We start from the raw sequence: 6319 nt of genomic DNA, 5'->3' as shown, positions 1-6319 counted from the left end.
CACACACACACACACACACACACACACACACACACACACACACACACTTCCCCTTTGAAAGAACTCCCTGTGCAACTTTGGCATCTTTTTCTGCCCACACCCTCACCTCTACAACCTGTCAATCACTGATCTAGAAAAAATGCAGTTTCCAGATGCACCAGCCCTATTCACCTGACTAAAAATCTTTAAAATCAGTCAGTAACTAAATGGAGTGCTCACAGACACCCATGATTTTACTATATTAAGGATAACATCTTGGGGTAGAAAAGCAGAGTGTTTAACTTCTTTTGTTTTGATGTTGCTCTCTTTTCATTGTATTATTTTTATCACATAAAGGCAGCAAAAACCAAGCAGAATCCAAGGTGGGACTCGGGAGAAAGTAAGCATCAAATAACGCACAGCCTGAGTTCAGGCAAGGTCTTAGGCAGAAGGGGTAAAAGAGGATGTAAATCTTTTAAGTTCATCTTACTCAGGTCACAAGGATAAAACAGTACACAGGGATTTGTAACAAAATGCTAGCCAGTGCAAAACAAGTTTGTATTGTCTCTGGTGTTTTTTTCTCTGTGTATATTTGTTGCCTCTATCTAGGCCAGAATGTGAGGATTTGGGATCCTGGCCATCTCTCACTATAAAGTCAAAATTAACAAAACTATCTGCCTATAACTGGTTAACTTTCTAGTTTGCACCACATCTACTTTGTTTTTATCAAGATCGGTATTTCCTTAGCAACTCTCCTCCAGTCTGGAATCTACTGTTAATCCTTCTCAATGCTCCTGCTTTTCTTCCTTTCTTGTCTTTGTGCCATCTCTGCCCAATCAAAACCGTTCAAGCCATCTGCCTTCACTCTACTTTCTTCAGAGTGACTGTAAAAAGTTTATAACAATGCTCATTCATTATTTGCAACTTCAGTTTAGTCATAAGTGCTGCACAGGTTTTTTTGTCATGTCTCTCAGTACACAGGAAGTTTCCCACTTCTAAGATACAGGTTTTCACATCTGAGGTTTTTTAAACATTTTCTTTCAGGAGGTCTGTTAATTATCCTTTTTTCTTCACCGACTTTACCCTTTTTCACAAATGTACTCAAGTTCTCAGTTCCCCTCTTAACTTCACTACTTGTATTTCTGAAAATAGGCATCATTGCTGTCTGTTTTCATGTCTTTCTTCCTTATTTCTTATCCTTTTGCAATTTAACTTCCAATCAAATTTTTATTACCAACAATGTCTTCAGTAGCACCTGGACTCTCAGTAATTGTCACTGAAGCTTTGGCCAATGTGGAAATTAAAAAGTGATGATGTTCCAAAGGACTCAAAGTTCTCCTAAAATAAAATATAGTGGTTCTATAATTCCAATTGATATTCATGTGGCTACATAATAAAGCCTCCTAAAGGAAAGAATTTATGTATCCTAAGAAACAAATTCTCCAGATTCACAAGTCTTCCATTATATATAGATATGCCCTTTCTCTTCCAGAATATTCTCCCCATAAGGTTTTTTTTGCTACACCCCCAGATCCTACAGTGCTCATTTCTACATAGGGGTGGTTGCACGTATCTAGGCATTAACCTGGAGACTGGATATGGAGAGATGGGCAAGATTAGGATGTGATGTTTTAGAGTTCTGTGTTCCATTATATTATACTCCAGGATGACTGCCAGTGGTATCACTAGCTCCTCTCCACAGCAGCTAGGTACAAGCAAAACCACTCAATTTCTTTGTATCTAGTCCCACTCTAGTTCTCTGAATTAGACCTAAGTGAGTATATCAACCCTAATAGCCAAATATAATGGATAGGTCATGTATGTTTTATAGTCTACCACATGGCATTTAATCTTATTCACCACGGAATCTTTTTTGAGATGTTTCATTTACCTTCCTACCCCACCTCCCACCCTCTGGGTGAATGTATGTATGCATTTAATCCTTTGTTCCTTTTTCTCTGGCAACTGCTTACTTTCCTTGACAAGTTCAACCTTCTTTACCTCCCTACTAAATACTGTGGTTCCCTGGGATTATATATTTATTCCTCTTCTACAATCCCAGTCTTCACATGACTTATTCGTGACCAACACAATCAATCACCACTTTTACCATGATAAATCCCAGAGGTCACTCCTGATCAGCTGACTTATTGGATCCAGCTCAATATGGATTTCCCAAAAACATCTTAAAATTCAATATTCCAACACCTAATCCAATATATGACCCCATTCCCAAAACTGCTTTTCTTAATATGCTGTAGATCTCATATATGGAGGCACTGGTTTCCCAAATTCAAACCAAATTAAAAATCCAAATTCTTACAGTTCTCTTAACTCTTCTTTCTGCAGTTTGATTTTCAGTCCATCAATTCTAATTCTTACTACTCCTTGAAACTTCTCACTTCTTTTTGTCTGTATTACAATCCTTCAAAAATTTTTTAAATGTTTATTTATTTTTGAGAGAGACAGAGACAGAACCCGAGTGGGTTAGGTGGAGAGAGAGAGGGAGACACAGAAACGGAAGCAGGCTCCAGGCTCTGAGCACAGAGTCCAGCACAGAGCCCAACGTGAGGCTCGAACTCATGAACTGTGAGATTATGACCTGAGCCGAAGTCGGATGCTCAACCGACTGAGCCACCCAGGCACCCCTGTATTACAATCCTTTAAATCATCACTTATCTAATATAATGCAATAGCCTGCTCACTAGGACCTGCCTTGTCCAGCACTCTTTCTATCCATCTGGCAACCACATGTATCTTTCTAAAACATAAATTTGATTGTTTCACTCCCCTAATTTTAAAAATTCTTAAATTTAGCCAGATAAAACTTTTTGATATAAATGCCACATTTTACTTTTACATAACTCTTTGCTCTGTGTTAGCTGTTTTTCTGTTCCTAAGATGTTCTTCTTTATGCTTTATTGCAAGTTCTCACTGGTCCCTCCAGACCCTGTCCCATTTCACTCTCTGGAGCCTTTTTGACTTACATTCCCATTCTGAAGCCCCAGTCTAGAAATTAGCTATTCTATACTTCTTGATTCCCTAACACCTTATCTGCTATTCTATACTTCTTGATTCCCTAACACCTGATCTAATAGCTTAGATCACAGCTATTTGTTTACATGTGTATCTCTCCAACTTGAATATGAGCTCTTTGATGGAAACAGCCCTTTTTTATTTATCTCTGTATCCTCATTGTCTATTAATACTCAATAAATATTTGTAAATGAATGTCTGCTTTCTGAAGCTCACAATGTAGTCAAACAAAATTTACACACTGATTAGGGAAATGTGCAATTCAGAGATACAGTTGATAGTTGAAAATAGTGAAATCTGTGTAATATTGCCTTCTAGAACATAAAAACTTAATTTCTATCACTTTTTTTCTAGTTTATTAAAATAACGTAACTATTTCTAAATTTGGTTCTCAAACTGTATGCTCCACATTTACACAAACACACACACACTCTCACACAGATTTGATAGGACATACAGATAAGAGATGTCCAATAGGAAAACATACATACAAATTAGCAAATCAGAGTAAGTCTTCCAGCTAAATAGTGATCCTGGTAAAGGTATTTCTTGACATTCTGTAGTATAAATTCCCTTCTGTTTGCAAAAACTAAGAATACCTCCCCCCACCAAAAAAAGGATGTTGTATCATAGTCTCCTAGTCTTAGCAACACATTAGTCAGAGAACAAGATCTTTGGGGAGATTTTTGGTCTTTACAGAAGGGGACACTCAAGTTTTTAAGAATATGCTTTACACTAATAAAATATAATGTACTCTAATAGGCTAAAAAAAATGAACGTTCTGATAGAATATGATGAACTTGGTAGGAATTCATAGAATAAAAAGGAGAAAATAATACGAAGGGACCAAGAAACATGTAAAGGAAAGGACACTGATATTTATGTACAGAAACTTAAGGTCTTTTTCCTGAACACTGTATCTTTTGGAAAACAGAGAAAAATAGTAACCAAATTAACACTGAAATCTAGCAATACTAAAGAAGGACTGTGTGCTTTTGGACTCTGAAACTAAGAAATAAGAATGGCCAAGGAAATGATATAGGTTACTCCTAACAGAACACATGTTTGCACTTTGGCTACCATGATTAATTTTACACGTTTCACTTGAGTAGGATAGTGTGACCAGTATGACTGTCCTGTTTAATTTTTAAGTTTTCTTTTATCCCACATATTCTTTAAAATCCATAAAATAATATATAACAATGAATTTTAAGGGCAAAAAGTTATGTAAAAATAGCTATAGCTAGGCAGTAACAACTTAAACAGAATCTATCTTCCTGCATAGTCCTAAATAAAATCCAGTAAATCATCAATTTTATTTAGGAAATATTTGTTGAACATTTAGTAAGTTTAAGTCACTGTGTTAGGTGCAATAAGGAGTAATTTTTTTTTAATACCACAAAATCTTTGACTAGTAGAAACTGGAACATGTGACAGTAACCATAGTTTTTTGTTTTTTTTTTTTTCTGTCAGTATTCCCAGCCTTTTCCCATTGTCACTTTATCACTTATTATAAGGAATTTTCCTTCAATTCCACTGTGTAGTGAGAATTTATTTTTGCTCAGGTGATTCCTAGGCCTTTATAACACAGAACTGGAAGAATAGATCTAGACACAGGTTAGCTTGATAAGAGGAAAAAGATTTTTTTCATGAAGAATCAACACAAGAGTTGTTCTTTTCTGAAGATACACCAGAAAAAGATTTAAGCTAATATGTTTAAATCAGTTTGCATAATAAAAAGCTAAGAATTGGGAAATTACAAAAGCAATGAAACTGGGGTTTCTATAATTTTTTTAATGTTTGTTTAGTATTTTTGAGAGAGACAGAGACAGCATGAGTGGGGAAGGGCAGAGAGAGAGGGAGACACAGAATCTGAAGCAGGCTCCAGGCTCTGAGCTGTCAGCACAGAGCCCAATGCAGGGCTTGAACTCATGAACCCTGAGATCATGACCTGAGCTGAAGTCATTTGCTTTAACTGACTAAGCCACCCAGGTGCCCGGACACTGGGGTTTCTAAAAGACAGTTTGAGAGGGTTCACAGGAGATTTCAATGAAGAAACAAGGAAAATTTTAGAAAGGATAGTAAACAGCATTTCTATAGGTTGTGAACTAGACCTTCCAAGAGATACATGCAAATATTGGGAATACTTTTCAATTAGTTCTGGTTTTTAGATGAGATTTTTTAAAATGTGGTTCCATTCAAAGACAGGGCCACATGAGACCCTACGACTTATTAAAGTATACGCATCAAATAGCAATGGCAAGACAAGTACATACATAATCACATATTCATCTTAATATGATTAACAATAACAGATGAACCAGGAACATCTCATGCATATGCTGGGGGAGAAATGTCACTCAACAGGAAAGATCATGGAGAAGGATGCAATAGAATGATTCCTTAAAATACTTATTTCATTGAAGAAAAAGAGATCAGACACTGTACATAGAATAAAAAAATGACGTAAACTGAGGTAAACAGGTAGGAAAACATGGGGTCATATATTTTTCAAACAATCCAAGTTAGCTAGAACACAGTACATGTGTTAAGTCTGAGGTGAGACACTGGGTCAGGCAGAGAAGTAGAAATCTGAGACCCTCAAGAGGAAGACCTGGAAGTCCCAGAAGCTGATAAAGCCACTGAGGGCTTCAGGGTGTGCCTGGCAGCTGACAGACCAGCTTCCACAAGATCACTCAGAGGGAAGAGTGTGGGCATCTGAGCAGGTTCCAGGCACAAAGACCCTGAGACAAAGAGGAGGTCCATGCCAAGGAGCCTAACATAGAATTGGAAGAATTCTGAACTTGAGAGTTAGGTTTTTGAAGGTAGGCTAACAGATGAAAGTAGACACAAGGATGTATTCCAAGGTTAAGATTCCAGCCGCTGAGAAAACCAAACGTCAGAGGAAAAGTGAGAAGCAGCAGAAATGCATACAAGAGGCACAGCAGCTGCTGCTGTCCTTTACCCATGCTTTCCACTCAGGCCCTGACACACGCCTCAGTTTTTAAAGGCACCATACTTCTCTGCTGACATGTGGCGCAAGTATAAGAGAAAGAGGTCTTTTTACAGCACCACAGAAAGATGATCTTTTCTAAGGTTCTGAGTGTGTATTGGATGCTTCATTAAATTGCCTCTATTTCTCACAATTACTCTGAAATATGGATATACTTCTCTCCTTATAAATGACCAACCTAAGGCACAGAGAAGTTAAGTGGCTTGTCCAAGGTCATGCAGTTTTTGTATTGCAAAGCCAGGACTGAAACCTATGTTCAACTTCTCTGATAATAATTTCCCATGCTCCTTC

The 6319-nt window shown here is 37.3% G+C and overlaps 1 long non-coding RNA gene across 3 annotated transcripts in view; it reads right to left on the bottom strand.

Moving 5' to 3' along the window:
- LOC125924840 (uncharacterized) overlaps positions 1 to 6319 on the bottom strand; it is a 581404-nt gene that overhangs the window by 531189 nt on the left and 43896 nt on the right. The window lies entirely within an intron of this gene.

Source organism: Panthera uncia, chromosome F2 (assembly GCF_023721935.1).
Source record: "Panthera uncia isolate 11264 chromosome F2, Puncia_PCG_1.0, whole genome shotgun sequence".
In the NCBI taxonomy this organism is placed as follows: domain Eukaryota; kingdom Metazoa; phylum Chordata; class Mammalia; order Carnivora; family Felidae; genus Panthera; species Panthera uncia.
This window is presented reverse-complemented; position numbering and strand designations above follow the sequence as displayed.